This window comes from Phyllopteryx taeniolatus, chromosome 7, assembly GCF_024500385.1.
Source record: "Phyllopteryx taeniolatus isolate TA_2022b chromosome 7, UOR_Ptae_1.2, whole genome shotgun sequence".
Classification (NCBI taxonomy): Eukaryota; Metazoa; Chordata; class Actinopteri; order Syngnathiformes; family Syngnathidae; genus Phyllopteryx; species Phyllopteryx taeniolatus.
Genome location: NC_084508.1, coordinates 9,026,801 through 9,052,251, shown reverse-complemented (window position 1 = coordinate 9,052,251; position 25,451 = coordinate 9,026,801). Strand labels below are relative to the sequence as shown.

General features: G+C 41.6%; 1 protein-coding gene across 6 annotated transcripts in view; it reads left to right on the top strand.

Annotated features, from left to right (window-relative positions):
- Positions 1–25,451, top strand: part of dab1a (DAB adaptor protein 1a) — a 230,595-nt gene that overhangs the window by 15,378 nt on the left and 189,766 nt on the right. For 5 of the 6 annotated variants that reach the window (XM_061778681.1, XM_061778679.1, XM_061778680.1 and 2 more), the window contains exons 2-3: positions 6,500–6,640; positions 11,465–11,626. The gene's annotated coding sequence lies outside the window, so the exon portion shown is untranslated. Of the gene's footprint in view, positions 1–6,499; positions 6,641–11,242; positions 11,384–11,464; positions 11,627–25,451 lie in introns of those variants that run through there. The other variant, XM_061778675.1, reaches the window with a different exon arrangement.

The window sequence follows — 25,451 nt, the reverse complement described above, 5'->3', positions numbered from 1 at the left end:
ATGCATTTGTCTATGCATTGGATTGGCAGCCCTCATGAGCGTCACCGTGCCGAAAATCGGTTTGGAAGTGATGCTGTCATCTTCCATCAAGTTGACAGCATCCAAATGCTGAAACATACACTCGCTGACACACACAAACCTTTGCATGAATTCTCCCTCCGCGTTGTGCTCTCGTCACGCCTGCCTGACTTCCCGTTGTTGTTGTGGGACTGCGGCATGCATCCAAACACACAATTTACTCAACTCCAATTCTTGATTTTAGTTTAGCAGATGATTTATTCAGGAGGTATAAGATTAGACACGGCTTTATGATGTTGTCTTTTCAATACCGATCACTGTCAGACAAGTGTGTGCGTGTGTGTGTGTGTGTGTGTGTGTTTCCTTAGACTGGTGATGGACAAAGTTTTGTGCTCATGAGGCCACAAAACAGACCGGCCAGGTCATTTATAGATGAGGGGGGAAAAAAAAAAAAAAAAAAAAAAGCTAAAATGTGTATGTACAATATAAAAAAGTGGTAATTCTAATGTTTAAAATATATTTTTTAATTGTCCTATTGATAATTAATTTGATTTGATCATTAAAATTAAATAAATTAACCAATTACAGCATATCATTAGACAAATCTTAGATGGGCAAAGTATGGCGCTCCAAGTATTTTAGATTATCAATTTAAATTTAGCATTTTCTTTCTGTAAAATTTGTGAATTAAAACATATTAATTCATTTTGTATTCATTTATCATATTCAATAATTGGTCCCACTGATTTTTTTATTATAAAAAATATTAGGACTATAAACCAAATTACTATTATTATTTAATATTGTTTTTAAAACAAAAATAAATAAATAATTGGTTACAAAATTATAATTAAATAAATGATAAGTGTTAAAATTAAAAGAATTATAATAAATTACTTTTTTGTTAAAATAGGCTATTTTACACATTTGAAATTTAAAAAAAATTCTCATCTACAAATGATCTGACCAATAAATACAAAAATAAAAAATAAAATTCCTTGAGCACAAATGTTTCTTCACCCCTAAGATAAATTAATAAAAAACATTTTATTGAAATAATTTTCGGCAAAAACAGCTAAATTAATTCAACAAATATAACAGGACTTTCGATCATGTAGATCCTCGGTGGGCCAGATCACAGAACATTGCAGGTGTTATGTGGCCTGCGGGCCATACTTTGCCCACCCCACCATTAGCCCTTCTTCAAGAAGTGGAAACAGCGCCCTCTACCGTTGTAATTCACTTTCGAGGCATTGGTGTGAATGCAAATGGATTCGTTCAAATAAAATCAGCCCCTAGTTCTCATTCAAAGCATCTTGTGGGCGTGGCTAGCACGTGCCAATTTTTGTCATTGGTTAATGGGAGTGATAGCATGCTGTGAATTCTGCCCACCAACAAGAGGGCTGGGCAAATATGACGTGAGAGGAAAAAAAAAAAAAAAGAATACGAGGAACAGTGCTGCTCTGCCAGACAGTTAACATGTATAAAACAGTTTTATCAGATGTAATTTAGTTGTTGACGTGGCGCAATCCAATTAGAGCTTCCTGGTTCTCCTCATTTGGCCTCATTGCGCACCTGGCAAAGTGATGACAATGGTGGACTACAACTGGGCTTACCTACAGCAAAGGGAAGAAAAGACACACTAACTTAGCTTAGTAAGCAATGTACGACTGCTATAACTTCTCTGTGTTGAAATGGGAACAATTAACCCCTGTGTTGCTGGCTACGGAATGCTAAAAGCTAACGTGAGTCCTAAAATGCTAAAGTGAAATTGAGTGTGGTGAGGGAAACAGTGTTCTGGTTGTTCCATCTGTCCTGTAAGGTCCTTGTGGAGGTGCAAGGAATAATAATAATACAAAATTAAGTACACATGCTAATGTTAGCTTACTCTGTTGCTGTGCCTTAGATCTGGTAGCTGCAGTGCTACACTCCACAGTCTCCACTTTTTGCGGCACTGGCAATAGTCTGCTCTTGGCTAAAATTTGTCACTAAGTTAATACAGGAGACCCTCATTCTCCTCCATTGTTCTTGACGCTGCAGTATAATACTCCACAGTCTCCACTTTGACGCAACAATCCATTTTCTTGCTGCCCTCAGTCTCCCCTTTGAATAAAATGTGTCTCTAATGTGTCTGAGTAGTGAATACAAGAGACTCTCTTCTCCTCCATTGTTGTTGTATGTCAGCCTCTTTCTGTGCATCCACTCCCGACCGCCATCGTGTTATACTCCACAGTGTCCACTTTGCTGCAAGGAGTCTGCTTTCTTTCTGCCCTCAGAGTCCTCTTTGATACAATTTCTCCTTAATTTACAAGAGATCTCCACTGTATTGGTTGTTAGCCAGTTGCTGATCATGAGCCTTGGATGCTGCAGTGTTACACTCCACAGTCTCTACTTTGCTGCAGTGGTCCCTTCTGTTTCTGCCATCAGTCTCTGTTCAGATAAAATGTTATTCTTTAAGTGGCCCAGGAAGTAAATATAGAAAAGTTAGCCTGCTCTGTTTTCTTTTTTCTTAATGTTGCTGTGTTATATTCCACAATCTCCACTTTGTTGCAGTGGTCCGACTGTTGCATTCAATGCCACGAGGTGTTTACTGTTTCACACATTATTGGGAGTGGAAAGCAAAATGTTACATAGCTGTGGAACTAAGACACTGGTATAATGTGACCTATGAAAGTGTGTGCGTGCTTGCCAGACACTGGATTGGGACTAAATCAAAGTGTCCTGTATGCTCGCTCCCTGAATCCCCTTGCCATATAAACCGTGTGTGTCTGCGAGCAAAAAAGCCCAGTGAATTATTAAAGCGCTCTGAAGCGTCGCTTCAAGAGAGCCGATGGACAACTGAGATGCCACAACACACACACAGACACACACACAGAGATCCGGTAATACTCTTAAGATGCCATGCTCACAATCACTTCCCGTGAAGAATGTTTAGCGTTGTTGCTGAGCAAAGCTGCTGGATATCCACAGTGTCCCTAAGACCAGCAGCGTAGCATGTATTGGACAAAACCCAGTCTCCAGTCTCGTTGTTTGCAACCTATACGTCTGGACTTGAGTTAGATTTCTGAAGAGCCGCTGCCTCACGGTCCAACCTGTTTAAAGATACATTTTACTGCAGTTCTGTTCCCTTTAGATAAACATGAGGTAGAGAAATAACGTGAGACTGGAGGGTCGCAAACTGGGTTGCTGTTGTTATGAATTTAAACGTGACGTGATGCACTCCAAAAATAATTCCATTTGCTAGCAGTGACAAACGGACCCAGTTTTTCATGGCGCATTCCTCGAAATTACAGTCAAACTTTTTGATGCCCTGCTCCGCCCTCATTAGACAGATCAGCACGGATCAGTGATAGTAGTAGTACGTGAAAGTATCGCTGCTCACACAGTTTCAGTTGTATGTATTTAACTTTGAAGTACAATACATTTGCATTAAATCTTTAAGAACTTTTTTTTTTCCATTTAGGTACTATTTCTTTTTAACTGCACACTGCATTTTAATTGCATCATTATTTAAGTACAGTTTTTAATTTTTCTATATTTAAGTGCACTGTTAATGTTCAAACTGAGCATATTTTTACAGTGGCTCACAATAATATTTAACATACTTTTTAAGAATAAAATATCTGTCTCATTTTTGATGCACACTTGGGTATACTACCCTAGTAAGTATTTTTTTAGGCAGTACTTTATGTAAAAGGTTTGAGAACTGCTGATGATGATAGACATACCTGCTAAATTTTGTGTCAAAATGGCCACTTTAAACAAAAATGGCTGACTTCCTGTTCAATTTAGTGCATGGGTCTTTGAGACTTTTCCGTGCGCCATGTTTTACTCGACATGTACATCCAATTTTGTAATGGAGGGATCAAGTCTACCCAGAAAGCCGTCACAGAGACTATACATGGATGAGAAATTACTTTATTTTTAATCAAATGACTTCACCCACTCCGATACTTTAGAGCATGATTCGACAGAACGGCGACATGTTTACGTACAACTGTTCGTGCTACCACTTGCTTGCTAGGCTACATAACGTTTTGTTGCCTGCTTGCGAGCCGTATCGTATTGAAAGTATGTAAACATACCTCAAAGCGAGCCTTAAACTAACGTCCTCTCCTGTCCTGAGCACTGGTGACCACCAACACACGTTTTCCCCATTTTGTCCTCATATTATAGTCGGCCCGATCTACTCTTGTTGTCGTCGCCACGGAAACGAGTGTATCCGGTCACATTTGAGTTGACAAGATAAAGGCCAATGATCGTAAAAAACGGGATGCGGTGGTATCGGAATACAAGATTTTATTGTAGTAGTCTGACAAATTTGTCTTGTTGTCTGTTCCACACCGCTGACGTGTTTTTTTTAATTTTTAATAACTTTATTGGCCGTCAGGTATTTACAGGACTATGCCAAAAGACACGCGACAAGGCTAAAAATAAACTAGCTTTTGGATTCAAATATACTGTGCACGATGGCGACGCGGAGTAAATGTCTTTTGCGGAGCCGATCAATGATCGGTGTAAAGTCTAGTTTTTTTTCTCAGGCTTTTTAGATGGTACAGTGAAAGCTGCAGCTGGCTGCTAGTGTGGACTGAATTGGGTGGCAACTGAGGAAATAATATGCCAGTATTTTGAGAGTAATAGCCTGTCAGCAACATATTGGGGGAAAAAAAAGAACTACGAACTAGTTTATTTTGGAACGGTGAATGAGTTCAAAACTTGGAATTGTGAAATTTGAACTGAACTAGTTCAATTTTGGAACGGTGAATTGGGTTTGCATAGAAAATGAACTTCCCAACACTGGATCCAACTATATTATTTGAGGTTGTCATTGATATTCCTGGTAAATGCCATACTGTACGCGAGCCTCCACTGATCTTTAACCTTAAATTCAAGGATTGACCAAATATACTGTTGATTTTAAACCTGTTCTTCGAATGTCTTGTTTTTCATCTATTGAGGAAAAAGTTGACCGTGAATCAAATCACATTGGTTTTTCCCCCTCCAAGTCCCGTTGTTTAATTAAACTGCTAAACTAGAAACAGAAATCCATTGATCCCTCTCACTCAGTTGACCAACTCATGAACAAGTCGTCCATTCACGCGCACACCAAATTCTGGCTCTTCAATATTGCTCGCTTCTAAGTTGCAGGAGAGACTTTATTAAAGTGGATTAATTCTCTCTCTCTCTCTGTGTTTACTTATTGGCTACAGTAAGGAGGCTATTTTTATCCAAGAGGAGACTGGGGGCAGAAAGGAAAAGGGACCGCTGCAGCCAAGTGGAGACTGTAGAGTATAATACTGTGACGTCCAGTGCGAGCACGCATACAAACCACAACAACAATGAAGGCGAATGAGGACACCGTGTATTTATTATTTCTCGGGCACGTTAAGGAGAAAAATTGGACAGGGAGAAGACCAAGGACAGTAAGAAACCGTATCACTGTAGCCAAGTGTAGAGTGTGGATTATACAGTAATATTGCAGTGTCCAGCACTAACAAACTACAACAGGGAAGAATGTACTTCTCTGCGACATCAAGGAGAGACATTTTGACCAAGAGGAGCCTGAGGGTAGCAAGAAAACTGACTGTTGCATCAAAATGGAGACTGCGGACAATAATACTGCAATGGCACAACAACAGGGTACGCTAACATTAGCATGAGTGCCAGTGCATCTGTCTGCATGAAAGTAGTGAGGACGCTGCTAATCTTTTATAGCCAGCCAGTGGCAGCTTGCAGCATTTTCTGAATTGTGTGTGTGTGTGCGTCAGCCTCCGTTGACTGCTGCTAGCCAAGCTGGCATTCATTATCAAGCAGGTAATAACACAGAGCACTGGCTCTAACTCAAGCGGCCGAGGACTCATTAATATAAACAGGCCCCTAAACCCAAACTCAATTTACTTGAAAGCCTCTTTGGAGACGCTGCTTGAGTAAGTAAAAGGTGTGTGTGTGTGTGTGTGTGTGTGTGTGTGTGTGTGTGTGTGTGTGTGCCGCCCCCCCCCCCCCCCACCCCACCTCCCGTCTTCTTCTGCGCTGAGTGCACCAAATGTATTCATCTGTATTCTGCTAACACGCGCGCCGCTCTGTGCAGTAGTTTAAACCCTAAATATACCCAGAACTTTGATCCCAAACCACTTAATCATTTCAAACACATTATACAACATTACCCTTAAAAATAAATGGATTAGAGATTATTTTATTTTGAAAAACTGCACATGAAATGCGGACACTGAAGTGTCATTGCTTCGCAATTCGTAAAATACCAATTGCTACTGTCCTATTAGCCGTTTTGTTACGTTTTTCTTTCTTTTTTTCTTTTAGTTTACTCAATCCTACCTATTTTCGCTGATCTATTTAAAAAATAAAATAAAATCATTTACTACTGTTTAGGGCTGCACTGATACCAATATTGTCCGTCTGTACTCGTACTCCCCGATACTACATCAACACCACTTCACTAAACTGACGTACACTTTCTTGGTAGGAGCCCTGTCAGCCATGTGGGGATACTTTGAGGTAAACGCGCGTGACGAGGCAGACGCGCTCCCGTCATGAAGCCGCAGCGGAGGAGGCCAGGCCGGGTGGACGACGATACGGTGCGGCAAGGCACATCGAGTAAAGAGAAGTAAGCCGTGGTTTGATAAATGATCACTTCAGTTGCCCAGGCTGTCAGTTTTATTTGATTACTTGTGGTCTTCTCAAGAAGTGGTCTCATATTTCTTTGTACTCACTTTATTTTGTAGTTAACACACAGAGTTAACATGGCATCTGTATTCCTACCCGTTTATGCCCCCCACACCTGAGAATCCTTTTCATCTCGCTTCTTTTTCGTCTTATATCGATGTACTCCTTTTACATAGTGCCCCTAGTGTTCAGACTGAAACACCACATAATTCAAACACCTTGTGGTGCGGGCTACATTTAAGTGAAATGTGTGGCAAGAGGAGAAAACATGCAGTTGGACGTTAAAATGCCAGCAATGACAAGTTATACATAAGTGTAACTTAGAGTATACCATGTTCAAGAAAAGTTTGTTTTAGGGTTTTTGAGGTATTCTTGACCTTGATGTTTTCTTGGTCTCATGATGTCAAAAAGTGAACACTATGATGTAGAGGACTGTGTAAATACCAATTCTAATTGATCCAGGAAGTTTAGTGGTCCATTCATTGATTAAAAACCTGTTGGAAATGTTGCCCTTCGGCTCATTGTTGGAGAACAATTGTACAAAAAGTAGTGCAATATTCAACAGTTGCATATGCATTTAAAAGTTTAGAGAAGGTCAAATTAAGTTTACCTGTGAAGCTCATAGTGCATATTAGGTTAATTTCACTCGAAAACCCCCATGTGACTTTTTATGAGAAGTATATATGACAGTTAACAACCTTAAGATGTTACGTACTTTAAAAGCTGCTTTTCCTTTGGGGAAATTTGTTTTGAAATCATAACATCCATTAGTGAGTCTAATTAGCCCATTCTAATGTTTACGCTCCAAACGTTGTGATCCATCACAAAAAAAAAAACAAAAAACAAAAACAAAAAAAATCAGCTAGAGACGTTCTAAATTTGTCTCTGGTGATGCACACCGGTTTCATTAGCCTCTCCGTAGCAGGATGTCATCACAGGCACGGTGGGAGGAATCAAACCGGTTGTGGGGGTGTCGAATGAACAAACACTATTCAACTATGCAGATGCACAGGTGCTACCATCATGTGGCCGCCATTGATTTAGCATGTGTCAGTGTTTAGATTAATGCAACTACATTAAAAGATAGGGAGGACCTATTGTTGAGAGATTCACATGGACATCGTGTATAGTTTGTAAAATATCAATTCATCATTGGGCCAATGTGTCACATCATAATAGAACTGCTCACTAAATAGTTGGCTTTAATGCTTTGTCAAGGGCAAACTCTCATTTTCTACTTTTGGACCCAGAGGTGCTTACTAGTGTGGTTTTCTGTGACTATACATTCACTTGCCAAATCATTAGTCACATTGGCACAATCGAATGAGAGCCAATACAAAATGCTCAATTTAGTCAGAGAGGTATTTATTTAACAATAGTTGCACTCCCGGTATTGCACTTCATCATGCTGAGATGTTTCCAATATTTTGTGCCGCTCGTGTAGCTAAATAAGCTAACCAAAATATTTTAAAAAATAGGGAATGGCGACTGCTACCCCAATAAAAAGCACATTGGTCAATGAATACCTCACAATTTACTATAATATCGGTTTGTTTACCTGTTAAATTCGAAGAATAATAGCTTTGGTTATTGATGTTTTTGTGTGTGAAAATAATAAAAAAACAAGTATATTTCCTTAATTCATTAAATTATAAAATATAACTAGAACTAACAACAACAATAATAATAATAATTAAAAACAAAATAGCAAAAAAAATAAATAATTGAAATTGGTTGCACTATAAAATTACCAGAACCAATGAACAATTAAAGGAGAAAATAAAAACATTTGGCAAAAAGCTTTTTTCAAGGTCACGTTTAAAAGCATTTGTAGTCTGTGGCGCTCTCAGATTGTCCGGGCTTTCCCTCGGAGCTGCAGTGGAGAAAGCCTGATCACCCATGGCACGGAAGAAGTGGGGACTGTCCTGAGATATAGTTGTGTCATCAGCATAACAGTGGTAGGAAATCCCATGTTTGCTGATGACATTGCCCAGGGCCAGCATGTAAAGGGTGGAAAGGGTAGGAGGGCTCAGCATCAAACCCTGATGGACACCACGGGTGACATGGTGGGTGTAAGATTTTACTTTGCCCAAGGCTACATGCTCAGTTCTACCGGTCAGATATAAAGTGAACCATTTGTGAGCGTTTCCTGAAAGTTCAAAGGTGTATTGTATTGCGGTGGAGTAGGATGTTGTGATCAACTGTATCAAAAGCAGCTTTTAATTGGCTTTATATTTTATATAATTCTGTTGTTCCTTTAACAGTGTAGCTTAGGTGTATTTTCATGATATTGTGGGCCATATTTGTTGTATCTGTAGACTTCTTGTCAGTGGTTGTCAAAGCAAAATGGTGTTGATTTTAAATGTTTTAATCAAAGGTGGTGCTTGTGTTGAAAGAAAAGGGAGATGTGCATTTTCCTCAGTCAATGATGCTGGTCCACACTCACACCGCCCTCCTTCCTCTTCCCCCCTCCGCCGCTCAACAAGCATTTGTAATTAACAAGCATTTACAGTTCAATCTGATCCTCCTTGAGGTTGGATACGTCTCGGAAGCCCCATGGAACACAGACTGTCTGCTCACCACTGTCTGGAAATACTGGAATAATAAAAAAACATCCTTCATTTGCCTCAAAGAGATGACTAACGCACCCTATGAGTGCTCGATAGTTAGCCTAACTACTTGATTAGCTATTCCCTCACTGGTTATCTTATCGATTATTTTTTTTATTCATCTCGTTGGCTTATTAGTATGTCTGACTTGGCTATTTTGGTGTTTGCTCACTGGTTAACTTATCTGTTGATTTTATTATTATTATTATTTGCTTGTTGGCTGAGGCTTCTCGATATCCTAGTTATTTTTAAACATTTTAACTAACTTGCTAGATCCAACAGACTGATAAGTTAGCTCATTGGCTTACTAGTATTTATGACCTAGCTACTTAGCGATTAGCTGACTGGTTAGCTTATTTAAATATTTTATCTTTTATTTACTTTGCCACTTAACCAAAATGTCTACTAAGATAGTAACTCACGGGTTAGAAAGCCTTTTGGCTAACTAGAAAGGTAAGCCAAAGGGCTAAATAAAATGTTTAGATAAGCTAACAAGTAAACCAATAGCTATAAGAAATTTCAACTATAACATGCAGAACTTAATTGGGGAAAAAAACAAAACCTTTTGAGACGGGAAGTAAAAATCAGCTGAGATAATGTGGTTGCACAAGTATGTACACCCTCCTATAACTGGGGACGTAGCCCGTGTTCAAAAATAGGTAATCACATTCACACTGGTGAACAACCTGGTATTTGAACAGGCGTGTGTAGAGTTTTCATATCCACTGTAGGCAAACCAGTGAGCTAATGCAATATTTTCTATTAAGTTATCCTGCCCTTTAATCTTGTTTATTGGCTTATCTGCATGTTAGTCCTAGTGAGCTAGCCAAAATAGCTACCTAACAATTTTAGCTTGCTTTTTAGCATATCAGTTCGTGCTGAGCTAGCTTTTTATGTGGTAAGTTTGCTTCTATTTGGCGAGCTGGCTTTTTAATAGGCCTATAGCCTACGAAGGCTAACACCAGAGTTAATTGCTACAGTACCTTTTCTATAAAGTTTGTTTTCTAGTTTTAGTTAGCCTGTTGGCTCGTTTATCAATCCTAGTGTTAGCCAAAGAGCTCAGCATCCATTTTAACTTGCTTGTTAGCATATCCATCTTTGTGTAGCTAGCTTATCTAGCTTTGCTATTACGTTAGCTAATCAGTTTAGTTGGTTGGTTAACCTATCTTTCGAAGAGAACTAGGTAGCCTTAGCATATCTACATTCCGATTCATTTAAAACACTACCAAATAACTAGTAATTGGGGGGCAGGGTGGGGGGGGGGGGGGGGATTTGCAATAAACTTCAATGCTAAATACATTTTTATTTGATTAGTCGATGGAATAATAACTAGAATCATTGATTCTAAAAATATTTTATAGTGACAGCCCTAGTTTCAAGTTAGGGTTTCCGTCGAGTTTCAAGTTCTGGTTCGAGGTTTTAACTGTTTGTTTTACGGAGTATGCAGTATATGTGGCTAGAGTGCTAAGCAGTTACACTTCCTGTTCTTTACTTAATGTGTTGGAACTAAAGGTGAAGGGGTTCAAACTAGGGTCAGGGTTTCATAGTAGGGTTTCAAAATATGTTTTCCAGTAAGGGGTTTTGGGTTTCAAGTAAAGGTTAGGGTTTCAAGTTAGTTTTCAAGTCAGGTTTAGTGTTTCCATGCAGGTTTATGTTTTTAAATGAGGGTTTCAACTCTTTTTTTTGGTTTTGGTGCTACAGTGATATTCACAGTAGTGTGATGCCATTTGAAACAATGTCCTGCCATGACGTCCGTTAGCCAGAGGCTGAGCTGCACTGTATTTGTTTACAGTGTAGCATAAGTTTGGCTAGAGCGCGAATACATGTACCGTTACACCATTGGAAAGACTGACTTGTTTGAAACCAGTATAGTTATGAGGATTGTAATAAGATTTGTGCGCAATATCTGTCACACTTTAGGGAGGAGGAGATGCTGCTATAAGGTGGAATGTTGTAACAGTGCGAGGCAGGTTGGGAGGGGTGTCGGGATATGCTGAGCTCTGCAGCGGTGAGCGTCGAGCTAACCACTTGTGAGCATGCCCCAATCCCCCACCACCACCACCGACTGCGTGCCGGTACACTCGTCTCGCCCAAACACCCTCCCTCCTGCAGCCGTCTGCCACCCCAGCAGCCGCCTTTAACTGCATTCGCTACAGGTTTCCGCCGGAGCGGCTCGGGATTTCCTGCCTCCTCAAGGATTCTCTGGTTTCTGGACGAAAAGGAAAAAAAGGGGGAAACAGAGGAAAAGGAGTGGAGGAAGAGGAGCACCGGGGCGGTGGCCGAGAGGAAGATCTGGGCTTGACCCTCCCATACATCAGGTATGTGTGTAGTCAGCTTACTTTGGGCTTGACTTTATTTGAAATTGTGTGCATTGAATCAGGATGTTCTTTATGTCTTATATAAACTTTCAGTGAATGCTGAGAGATGAGCATTCTTGTCAGTCACTTCTCTGATTCAAGCTCAATTTAAGAACAAAATATGCTACTGTGAATGCTGAATACTAAGCAGTGGATTCAAACTCCCTCACATTTGGGACTTAGGACTTATTTTTTCCAATATATCTGACTCCCCCCCCCCCCCCCCCCCCCCCCCCCCACAAAAAGTCCAGAAGGTGCACAGAAAAGTGACAACGTCACTGCGTCATCCCCAGTTTACATTGATGTTATCCCCGATGCTTCTCACAGCCACTGGAGGGTATCTGGGGATTGCTACGATATGCTGTGATGTATTCAATTTGTGAGAGTTTTGGCTTGGTAAGGGCATCTCTCAGCATTCACTGTAGTTTGCTGTTGTGACTGCAATCTAGAGATGCGGGGAGGAGAATATACTGTAAATATGAAAGAAGGGGTGATATGAGTGTTGTGTTATCTCAGTGACGCTGACGGACATGTTTGTGTGTTTGTGCTTTTAATGGCTTGTCGTACGCTGGTGGGGGGCGAAATCTGGTATCAATCACAGCATGGCTGGGCGCTGCCTTGCCGCTCCCTGGAAGCTTCTGTGTGTGCGTGTGAATGTGGGAATGTGCTCCACAGCAGCACATGACATAATGTCTCACTGGTGCTGTAAGAACTCATAGTAGGTTTTCATGTTGTCCATCTAAATCTAAACTCCCCTTATACGGCCTGCAGGCTGCCTGGTTGTCATTTCTCAGTCTCAGTTGGCCACAGGATGCAGTGAGCTTTGCGACTGTCCTTCAACCATCTATTAGGAGATGTCTTTATTGTTGTCTTTACAGACAGATGAAGGTGGTATGGGGCCCAAAAAGCTACATACCGATTTTTCAATTTCAACCAATCTGTTAAATGGGACTTAGTCGGACTCTCTTGTACAATGCCCCATTTCAACCCAATTCTCTGTACATCTTCAAAGGTTGATTGCCAGGTCTTTTTTGGTCTCCCCCTCTTCTATTTGCCACCCACTGGGCTCCATCTCATTGTCACAGACGGATTTACGTACTTTGGTCCATGTGTCTAGCTAGCTTTCTGCGCCTTTCTTTGACCGTTTCAGTCAGTAGCTGCTGCTTAAACCCCACATTTGATGAGGAAAAAAATTATCACCATATGTGGGCTTACTGCTCGTATATTGTATATATTATATATATTTTATATATCGGGTCAAGGAGGGATGAAAAGTTGAAAAGAATGTTTAAACTCAACTCAACTTTTCTTAACCACACACTGTAGGCCTGTATTCTTGATACCTTTGTCTACATATGCATTGGTGCCTCGAGACGACCGTTTTTTCGAGATACGAGCCGTCCATCGGCCGAGTTTTTGCTTTGACTCGCACGCCCAAACTTCAGATACGAGTGCTGTATAGCGTAGGTGGCTCCACTCACTTCACAACAAGCAGACGTTTGGCTGGTATAATGAATAAATATTCTTCAAAAATGATTGCCACTACCAGTTGGAGGTTTACTGTCAAACTAACCACAAAACCAGAGAATTGTGTATTTGGAACAACCACATCGCAATGGAAAACGCCACAGCCACACGGGATAACAATGAACATAACACACATGCATACAAAAATAACACCAGCCACGAGTGTTTAAAACAATTGTAAGTTGTGGACAAGAGATCCATTTACGCCAGGGAAGTGACGAGTATTCTGCAGAAGACGCTAACCTTTCACGCGAATGGGATGTGGAGGGTTTACACAACAGCAGAAGGTTTATCGCATAGCATTAGTGAAGAAGAACTGAAGGTCATGTGGGGTTGCAAATGTTGTTACTGTGGGTTTGTACACAATACCGTACTGTTGAGTGCAAATTTGTAAAACAAAGGTTTTTGGAACTTAGCCACTGACGAGAGACACAGAGAGAGAAACCAGTGAATATCTTTACATTCTCTTCAATTATGATTTTAATGACTATATTTTGCAATATACTGCTATGTTTCTTTTTCAAAAGTGTAAAACAAAATTGTGGTGTTCTCAGGGAACTGGAAGTCTCTAACTCGTGAAACTCGTGCATCTTGTAGTCTGTAAACTTTGTCGGTGGCTTGTTGCTTTAAATATTGCTGCTGTAAAGGTTGGTCAGGAGGCGTAACCTGCGCTAAAGGTGGATTAAAGATTGCATCGAAGCACCATTCCTAAGCATTTTTTTAAAGTCGAACACCCTGTCCTCTATGTACTTCCGGGTAATCTCGCCTGGGAAGAAAAGGAAACGTCTTAAGCAAAAACGGGAATTAGAAGAGGCCCCTTGAAAGGGGTTGTCTAGGCAAATCGTCTCTCATTTACCTTTTGTCTGTCCATTCTACTCTCACAACAGCAGGTGAAATTAATTCACAATCACTGTTGCCTCCTAACTGGATAGGTTGACATCCCAGATGTGTGATTGACTCTGAGTTGGATTGTAATGACTGTCTTCACTGTATTTTTTTGAGCAGTGTACACTGCCTGCTACATTGATGAATATTGACTTCTATAATTGGTGCTGACCCCGAGTTGTTATGAGCTGTGATATTACACATTGATATCTACTTCCTCTGCAATATAGCGGCATTGGCGGTCGGTGTGTCCGCGCACGAGCCGCTCGCAACTCCAAATGCCGCCCCCCTCCCACAGCCTCACCCACCAACCGCTGCCCGAGCGTCATCTGTTAAACCAAGAGGGGAAAATCCAATTACGCCGGTCTCGCGCTGTCTGCCTCCCGACGAAGCGGCGTTTTGATAACTTTGATTGCTCAAATCTGCTTCAATCACGCGATGCGCCCACAACGCTGCGCCGGCGTGACGGCCGTGGTGTTGACTAGTGGAGGTGCTGCGGGACTTGGCTCTGTACATCCTGACTGGAGAATCCCATTATCTTTTTCCATGTATCTGCTGCTGCATCGCCTTCATGAATGGTGCTTTGTAGATGCCGTCCGTGTATGAATGAGCAATTTAAATGCACATATTTCTTTTTTTGTGCTGCATGTTTTCGTGTGCCACCATATTAATGCACATATTTATTGTGTGTCCTCTTTGTGTCCTTTAAAATGATCCTTGCATGTGGTAAATAACGGTACAAAGGCAATGAAAATGAGAGCTTTTTTTTCCTCTCTCTCCTGCTATAATGAGGGCGCATTTATCTCCATCTCGGCACAATCTCATCATTCGGGATTGCAGCGGAATGAGGATGATTGCGTGTATTATATTTAGGCCACGGTGGTGTAGCGTATTTGTGGGTGACAATGGTTGTTTAAGGCTTACAAACAGTGATCCTGTTGACACACCTGTTGTATTTCACTAGGGAAAAGCTAAAAGGGGTCAAACATGATACAAAAGGAGTCATTTTGCTGGTTTTGCACTGAATTAGTGTTCTGTAAACATAATCGAATCAATTAACACAGATAACCTGGGACCAAAGAAAGACTAAAGGCCAGTTTTGCATTGATTTTTGCACTCTTGAGGACATTTAAAAGTGTATTTCGGCTGCTTTGTGACGAAGTACTGCTTCCACCACTGAAAATGCAATGAATGCTTTTGTGTTTTCGGGCGCTTGCTTTTCTTCTTCACAATCTGGTAGTGTACTAGTAGATGCTTGCATTGTCTCAACCCCCCTGTCTCCATGCCCGGTTGGTAATAAAAGCTGTTCTCGCATTGACACACCCCGCAGTAGAGGGGGGCGGCGGGTTGAGAAGACAAGTAGTCCCCTGGAAAACGGACTGAGTTCAGCAAGCCTTAAAGTGGGTGTAGTGGTAATTCTTTTATATTGTGGAATAAAAATGCCCATGTCGAATCTCAGGGCAAGTGTGGCGGTGCCCAAATCAATCCAACACAAGGTGCCGCGATGGAGAGGAAAAAAAAAAAAAAAGCTAGTTGATATGCATATTTCATACAGGTGGGATTTCTGTAAATAATCCTTATGCTGCATTTTGAGTAATTTCATTTAGTGATTTCCCCCCCCCCCTTGATCTCCCTGTCGTTTCTTTGCTATGTGGTTAACATAACCCTGTGCCCCAATTTGCCATGGAAACGCCATACTGAGCGGGACTGGGAAGTGTAATTTTTCTTTTTTTTTCTTTTTTTAAATTTAAATTGTGCTTGGGAACTACAGATTTTGGAGAACAACAAGTAGCTTTGAAGGGAACTCAGACTTTAAAGCAAAATGGTTAGCGCACCACCATTTTCTCACTACTGGTTAAAGGTTGAATAATGTTGTCATAAGCGCCACAAGTCCACGTGTGAAGTCCACGCTCTATTTATGAGCTACTGAGAGCTCTCAGGGAAACAATGCTCCGGCATGATCTTGGTCATTCGCCACACGGAGTCGCTGATTGCTGCTTAACTCTGACAGGAAGTGGCATCACCTAATTTGGTGAAAGCCTTTTCCTCTCCTCTTTTATCCTCACCATGCAGTCACCAGAGGAAACTGAGAGATTCCGTAAGCATGTGTGCATGTACTGCATCAGGCAGTTACACTTCCTGTCCCTTAACATGATCAGGTTTTTTAAAGTGTTTTTTTAAAATATGCTTTTGAAGTCAGTTTTAGGGTTAGTGTCAAATTAGTTCTTCAAATCAGGGTTAGACTTTCAAAATAGGGTTACAAGTCAGGATAAGAGTTTTAAGGCAGGGTTTCAGATTCGGATTCCAAGTCAAGGTTAGGTGGTTCCAACTATTTTCAAATCTGGGTTATTAGGTTTTCAATGTACGCTTTGAAGTCAAGGTTTGATTTTGAAAAAGGGTTTGAAGTCGGGGTTATGGTTTCAAAGTAGGGTTTGAAGACATATTTCAAGTTAGTGTTAGGGTTTCAAAGTAGGGTTAGCATTTCAAATTCAAGGTTAGCATTTCAAATACAATTTTTAAGTCAGGGTTAGGGTTTCAAATGGTTTTGAAGTCAGCATTAGGGTTTCAAAAGGTTACAATGTAGGGTTTCAGGGCAGCTTTGGGGTTTCAAAGTAGGGTTACGAATCAGAATTAGGGTTTTAAAGTAGGGTGTTGAGTCAGTGTTAGGGTTTCAAGGTAGGGTTTCATAGGGTTTCAAATCAATATCAGGTTTCAAGGCAGGTCTAGGGTATCAAAGTAGGGCTTCAAGTTAGGGTCAGGGTTTAAAAATAGGGTTTTAAGTCAGAGTTAGGGTTTTAAAGTGGGGTTTCAAGGCAAGGTAAGGGTTCCAAAGTAAGGTCTTGAAGTTAGGTTTAGGTGTTCAAGTTATGGTTTCAAAGTACAATTTTAAGTCAGGGTTAAGATTTAAAGTAGGGTTTCAAGTTAGGGTTTTAGGTTATTGTTGGGTTTTGAAGTGTGTGTATGTATGAGTTTTATTGCATTAAACTTTAATATATCACTGTGCGTGTGCGCGTGTGTGTGTGTGCGTGCGTGCGTGCGCGCGCGTAATATTTTGCCCCCTGCACACATGTCCCAATATGCTTAGAGATGCTTTGCAGGTGATTGTCAGCCGGCGATATTAGTGCAAGTGTAATAACTCTGATGTTTTGCCTCCAGAGAGTCACTCCTCGGCAATCACATTTAGTCAACACAATCACTATCCTGCCTGCCACTCGGCGGGACACAAGACACACGCACCATTTTTCATTTCCTTCTGAGTGTCACGAGCGTCGCTATCTCTCGTCGCGATGAAGCCATTGGCCGTGTCGCGGAGGCTTCTTACAGTGAGGAGAATGATCGTGCTGCTTTTTACTGTTGCTGAAGCCGCTGCAGCGTCTCTGTTTGTTTGTGTCTGAGATGCTCCCGACATGTAATGAAATGATGCTTTGTGTCTGAGTTAGTCATTATTGTGCGACCCCAATTCCAATGAAGTTGGGATGTTGTGTGAAACATAAATAAAAACAGTATGCAATGATTTGCAAATCATGTTCAACCTATATTTAATTGAATACACTACAAAGACAAGATAGTTAGTGTTCCAACTGATCAACTTTATTGTTTTTAGCAAATAATCATTAACTTAGAATTTTATGGCTGCAACACGTTCCAAAAAAGCTGGGACAGGTGGCAAAAAAGACTGAGAAAATTGAGGAATGCTCATTAAACACCTGTTTGGAACATCCCACAGGTGAACAGGCTAATTGGGAACAGGTGGGTGGCATGATTGGGTATAAAAGGAGCGTACCTGAATTTGCATTCACAAGCTAAGATGGGGCGAGGTTCACCTCTTTGTGAACAAGTGCGTGAGAAAATAGTCGAACAGTTTAAGGACAATGTTCCTCAACGTACTATTGCAAGGAATTTCGGGATTTCATCATCTACGCTCCACAATATCATCAAAAGGTTCAGAGAATCTGGAGAAATCACTGCATGTAAGCGGCAAGGCCGAAAACCAACACTGAATGCCCGTGACCTTCGATCCCTCACGCGGCACTGCATCAAAAACCGACATCAATGTGTAAAGGATATCACCACATGGGCTCAGGAACACTTCAGAAAACCAATGTCAGTAAATACAGTTCGGGCTACATCTGTAAGTGCAACTTGAAACTCTACTAAACTTGACAACGGAGACCCCGGACGGACTGTTGTGTAGCTGAAGCTAGGCCGTTGCGTCTAGGCGAGCAGCAATTGTAGCAGCCCAGAGTTTGAAGAGAAAAGCAAGCCCTGTAAAAGGCGAAGTCGACGTGTTTGTATTTTCACTGGTAGAGACATCACTTCATCATCAACCTTCCGAATTAGGCATCCATCTATTTTTATGCTGCCCACTGCCAAATTACACTTTTTATTTCCTGTAACGGAATAATCAATATGTGCCGCTTATTTGAATCTAACCCTGTTAGCTAACATCTGTCCTAACATTGCAGCTCTGCTTAGCGTTTGGCTTTTACACAATACTGCTTCCGCACAGTCCGACCGCTGCTTGAAAATGGTGGCCGAGCTGCCAAGTCATGGTTGAAGATATTCAGTGTAGATATTATATAATTTACCTCCAGTTTTATGTCATAATCCATAATTCCAAATGGATGCCCTCCAGATATTTTCAGAAATAGGAAGATAAAAGATTTACTTGGTTGTTTAATTTCACACTTGATGGGTGGGAACGCACTTGAGAGACCCAACTATTTCTGTACAGACAATTAAAAACTCCATTTTACATAAAATGTCCCATTGGAAGGCCCAAATCTAAACTGATACTGCAGTCAGGGCATTGTGGTTGTGGCTCTATTATCAATATAAGTCATTGTCACACACAAGCTCCAATGACTTACGTTTTGCCCTGTCAGATAACTTGTACCCCGTTACATCTCAGAGCTGTCGTGTCAGAGTTTTAAAGGGCACCGCACACACGGGGTTAAAGAAAGTTTGCCTGAAACGTGCGCCGTGCCGACATTTCAAATAAAGCCACAGCGCTGCCGCAGGAGCCCTGGGAGAGGGAGGGAAAAGAAGAAGAATGAAATCGCTGAGGGAAATGGAGCAAGGGGACTATATAGCTGAGGTGGTGGATCGATAATATGCCCTCTGATCCATAACATTAATGGGAGGGAATACGTTATTACTGTTAAGAGGCGTTAGGTGGCCGGGGTCCGTGGGGGTGCGTGCGCGCACACACAAACACGCACGCACGTGCACACACGCACACATACATACAGTCACAGGACGATACATCACATCTGGGCGGCAAGCCAGAGAATATCCTCCTCTCCCCTCTTTTAACCTTGGAAAAGTCTGCAGAGCTCCATCTCCTCCTTCCTCCTCCTCTGTCCATTTCATCTTCTGTCCTAATATCCTGATTGAAGCGCTCACCTCTCGCTGTCGTGGGTAATGAGCAGCAGAAGCCGGAGCGCGGCGCGCTCAAGCATGGCCGAGACCCAAGAAGCTCTGCGGAAAATATTCCTCAGGTCTCAGGTTATTGGGCAGGGGACTGGATGAGTGGTTAGTACAGCGAGGAGGTTCTGGGTTCAAATCTGTCATGTCTCAGGCTTGCATGTTCTCACATTGGTACTCCCAAAGCCCATGTTCGGTTCATTGAAGACTAAATTGTCCATAGGTGTATGTGTGTGTGAATGGTTGTCTGTCCCTACTTCCCCTGTTTCAATTACATGGTAATAATTAGGATAATTGCTCAGGATAATCTTTTAGAGAGACCCGGTAATGGGTAAAAATGGTCAAATACAGCCTGATGGGTATATGTGTACATCGCTTTATATTCGGTTTTATACTCCACAATCTTCACTTTCTGTCCGTGATGGTTTTTTTTATTTTTGATTTGTATTTTTTTTGCTGCCCTCAGTTTCCCGCTGGATACATTTGGTCAGCCAGACAGAGACCCTCTTTCTCCTCATGGTTCTTTGGTGGCGTGTTTACTTATCCTTTCAAAGCGGTGTGTTTTTCACGGTTTCTCGCTGTTTTAAAGCAGAAAATCAACTGCCACGTGAGCATAGCAGAGGAGATCCAAGTCAATACTACGCATTGGAGAAGAGGCATACAATCCTTGCATAGAACATGGAAGTCGTTCGTCCTTTCTTGTGTTATTAATTGCTGCTTCACTTTAGTCACTGCAGTCAAAACATTTGAATGGGTGTGCCTCAATTAAATCAAGACTGAACACGAATCCAAAGTTGCATCACTGCAGTTTCTATTTGCGTCACAGCCCCAGCAGCAGCAGAAGGGCAGCAGTGTACACTGTGAATATAAATACGGACAGATGCGTGTTTGTGCAGCTGTGTGTACTCGTGTCACGTCGCCGTGTCATTCATTGCCATGCAGCGCAGCAGTTTTGTGCGCTTTGAATACAATATGACCTCTGCCTGACGTTCTCTGCGTCGTAAACTACAGCGGTTAGCATCGTCTGTGCAGTGCATACAGTCGCTAAAACAGCGATTCCCAACCCCTGGTTCCAGGCCGCAAAGAGAAACTGAACACAAGATATTTTATCAGAGTCTGTAGTAAGTTTTATTTTGAAGATCACCTGCATCCTCCTGTGCCTCTGCTCTGCTTGTCTCAATCATGTGACGGCAGTCAAAAAGTAAGCCCACAAGCTAGCAAAAATGTAAAAAAAACAAAACATTTCTTTGAGAGAGTTTCTTCAGGAAGCGGAAAAGGCAGAAAGATGACAGAAGACGAGCCGACAACTTCTAAGAAAAAGCTGTATTCAAGAGGCAATAGCGGCAGTCCAACTTAAAAGACGAGTTTATCACAAATGAGGCAATGAAGCCTTCAAAACTGCTTTCGGCACATGGAGACCTAGAGTCCGTCATTAAAAGAAAAGCCTCAATTATATCAAGGCAGAATAAACTGAGACCACTAAACCCCCCCCCCCCCCCCCAAATTCCTTGCTTCCATTTCTTACATCCTATCTTTGTGAAGAGGATTTCTGCAATGACGGTGACCAAAACTTAGTTATTTTTTTTATTACAGTCCATCAAAACATTGCTTTAGATTAAACGGGTCCGCGGTGCTAAAAGCAAATTAAACAATCACTCATTTGGAATTGAACTATAAATCCATCACAGTTCAAGGCAGAATGTCTGATACAGCTCTAGTGTTAGATCTTATTGGATTCCACTGGTCAGTGGGGCTTCCGGTCTCGGACATAAATAGTGTAGATCTATCACCGTCACACGGGCCCTTGGGTGCCGGCTTGTCATGTTGAGCCCGGTTTACAGGGAGAAAGATGGGCTACATTCTGTGTCCGGTGCCAACTCTTTGCCTTTATCTGTAAGCCACAGCTGAGCATAAAACGGGACTAAAAAAAGATGGCCCTCTGGACAGAGTAGACGCCAGATCGAGACGGTTTTTGCTACACAGTCGGTCTGATAACAACCTTGTATGACTCACTTTTTTAAATTTATTTATTTATTTTTATTTTTTTTCCTTTCTTCTTTTTCTTGGGCAAGAAGCAGAGCAGTTTCACAACAACATAATTTATATAAACACACCACAAAGAGCTATTGGACATAACTGTGTGCAGCCAAGTGTTAGGCCACCACTTAAATGCTTGTGGCTCCTTTTAAAATGAGTTTGGATGGTACTTGATTGATTCAGTTCTGACAACCAGTGATGATACTTGTTAAAGAAAACATGTCACAACACGTATTTATTTGTCCTTGAGCTGTGTGGGGCACAGACAATATGGCCAATCAAAATTGAAAATCATCAGGAAGCAAATTTACATGGTTGTCATGTAACAATGATAATATGCAAATGAGCAATATTCTGACTTTAAACTGTAGACTCAGTTGAAGCAGTTACTTTTTTTTCTGCTGTGAGTCAAACGAGTCGCAGCGCACGCCACAGCGAGGAAGGTTAAAATGTATTTTTCTGTAAAAAGGTGTTTTTGTATTTGTTTCTCCCCGCCCGCTCTTGTCAGCCTTTCCTTGACACCCAATCAGCAGCTTTTCGCTCACGTTTCCTATCTGGGCCGCCCTGCCTCCTATCTGCAGCCGCACGCCGGACAGATGGAGTGTTTTTATTTTGCCCAGTTTTTCTGCCTGAGCGGCGCTACCGAAAGTCCCATTTTGCTGCCCGCGTCCGAGATAAATAAAAAAAAAAATTCTACCGTCACGATCAATGCTCGCCACCTTCCCCCCCCCCCCCCCCCCACCATGAGAACCCACACAAATACACCACAGAGCCATGAATCTTTATCTCCTCAGGCTCCTTTTTTTTTATTTTTTTTTTTTAATTTTTTTTTTTTTTTATATAAGCCTCCTTCCAGTGGTCCACTCCTGCGGGGAGGGATTTGCATCTCATTAGCATCTCTTTACAGATTTAATAGTATGAACCCCATGCCCTCCAGACAATGAAGGGTTAAGATAGTGGAGAGGAATCTGCCAAGTGGTTGCTGTACTGTACATCTTCTCTTGCACGCAGTGTGTGACAGGTCTGTCAATGAAGCAAATTGTGGCATGCACACATGCGTGACCTCAACCTATTGTTGTGTGACTCCCTCGATTCCTCTCGACACTAGTGTGTTTTCTGTTAATAAACATTTAACGCGGCCTTTGACGCTGCATCCTGCACTCGCTCACTCACCGGTGAGCCTTTTATTGCATAGATTTAGTTGGCTTTGGTACAAAAAGGGATGCAATAGTAGTAGGAAACTATTGGCATTTGCGAATTCACCTATTCACTGATTTATTTTTTTCTTCACCTATTTGCCGACCTATATTGTTGGTGTCAAGGAATTATGTTGAAGTGAGTTGAGGAGTTTCGTTTCAACATAAATGGTGCTTTGCTGGCATCTTCTGGCATCTATAGGCACACACAATACACACTAGGCCTTTTTACGAAGGGGGACATAGGAGTCTTCTTCTTTTCCTTTCGGCTTGTTCCACTCTAACACCAACTGCCCTCACTTCTTCCCTCACTACGTCTATCAACCTCCTCTTTGGTCTTCCTTGATCTCTCTTGCCGGGCATCTCCATCTTCCCTCTACTAATATACTCACTATCTCCCCTTTGGACATGTCCAAACCATTGATCTCCGCTCTCTATTTTTCACCAAAACATCTAACCTCGGCCGTCCCTCTGAGCTCATTTCTAATCCTATCCAACCTGGTCACTCCTAGAGAGAACCTCAACATCTTCATTTCCGCCACCTCCAGCACTGCTTCCTGTTGTCTCTTCAGTGCCACTGTCTCTAATCCGTACATCATGGTTGGCCTCACCACTGTCTTTTAAACTTTACCCTTCATCCTAGCAGAGACTCTTCTGTCACACAACACACCTGACACCTTCCCCCACCCGTTCCAACCTGCTTGGACCTGTTTCTTCACTTCCTTACCACACTCATCATTGCTCTGGACTGTTGACCCCAAGTATTTAAAGTCCTCCACCTTTGCTATCCCTTCTCCCTGTAGCCTCCCTCTGCCCCTCTACATCTCTCATTCATGCACGTATATTCTGTCCTACTTCAGCGAATCTTCATTCCTCCCCTTTCCACTGCATGTCTCCACCTTTCTAACTCTTTCTCCACCTGCTCCCTGCTTTCACTGCAAATCACAATGTCATCTGCGAAAATCATGGTCCACGGAGATTCGAGTCTAACCTAATCTGTCAGTTTATCCATCACCAAACAGGAAGGGGCTCAGGGCTGATCCCTGATGCAGTCCCACCTCCACCTTAAACGCCTCTGTCACACCTACAGCACCCCTCACCGCTGTTCTGCTGCCCTCATACATGTCCTGTACTATTCGAACATACTTCTCTGCCACTCCTGACTTCCGCATGCAGTTCCTCTCTGGCTACTCTCTCATAGGCTTTCTCTAGATCTACAAAGACAAATTGTAGCTCCTTCTTTCTCTGTACTTTTCCATCAACACTCTCAAGGCAAATAATGTATTTGTGGTACTCTTTCTAGGCATGAAACCATACTGTTGCTTGCAAATACTCATATCTGTCCTAAAGTCTAGCCTCCACTACTTTTACCCATAACTTCATTGTGTGGCTCATCAACTTTATTCCTCTATAGTTCCCACAGCCACCTCTCCTACATGCTCCCCTTACTTATCTGATATCCATTTTACCGAGGTTCCACTGTACATCCATTTGTTTTTAGGAACCTCTCAGCTGCTATTTTCTGGAAAAAATATCATCACCTATTTGCTGTTTTGTGCTTTTTGTTTTATGTCTAAAATAAAAATATTGCTTTGCGCAATCTTGTGGCGTCTTGGGGTCAAGGAACTATGTTGAAGTAAGGAGAGGAGCTTCATTTAGTCATGCTTAAGCCTTCTCTAATATAAATAGTGATTTAATACCATCTTGTGGCCTCTTTAGGCAATTAAACCTTTTTGGGTGGGTGTCAATTACTCACAGATTTTTGCTAGTTGCTTTAGCGCTTGGTCCCTATCTCCCGCAAATAGCAGAGGAACACTGTATACAAATATTTGGGTCTTTGGGGTGCCTTGCCACCCATCAAGTGTGAAATTGTTGATCATTTTTTTGTATTTAGATGAATGCAGGTTGCAGCCATGTTATTATCACACCTGGGAACGTTTTTGAACTTTTAAAAAAATGCGTAATATGTACGCTATTTAAAGCAGAGATGCCATGTTTTTTTTCTGGGTTCTGTTTAGCAAAGGTGGATAAATTCTGTGACTGCTGAAATGCAGCAATTTTGCAGGGAAAAAAACCCAACAAAAGCATCAGCTGTTTGATGTAATTGCATTTGTTATTGAATAATACCCAAGAAGGAGGCAGACTGACTCGACACAAACAGCTATTTTGTTCATACTATGCAAAAAAAAAAATACAAAATCCAATGAGGAAATCGTATCCAATGCAGTCAACATTGCGGAAAATAATATTTATGTAAATTTAGATCAGCCTGTCTGTGAATTCTCAGATAAATCCTTATTTATTTATTTATTTATTTTTTAAATTGCCTCTTTGTGCTATATCTCCTCAGGAGCATGATCCTGGAAAGAGGAGGCTTTTTCAATTAGGACACCTCCCCCCTGAACATTTGAGAGCCATTCTCCACCACACACACACTTAGATAGTGTGTGTGTGTGTGTGTGTGGATGAGAGAGAAAGAGAAGATAATTTGGAATCCTTTCTAATTTCACACTTGTTAAGTTTCTATGTAAAAGGCAACATTTTAGAAGGGCGCCTGCGGGATGAATGTGTGTGTCTCACTAACACACTAATACAGTAATTGGGACTGAGACTTCACGTCCCCCACACGTTTAAAAAAAAAAAAATATTGCCTATGTTAATTGTTTAAACTGTAAATACAGTATCGCACAAATATGACAAACATTTTAATTTCA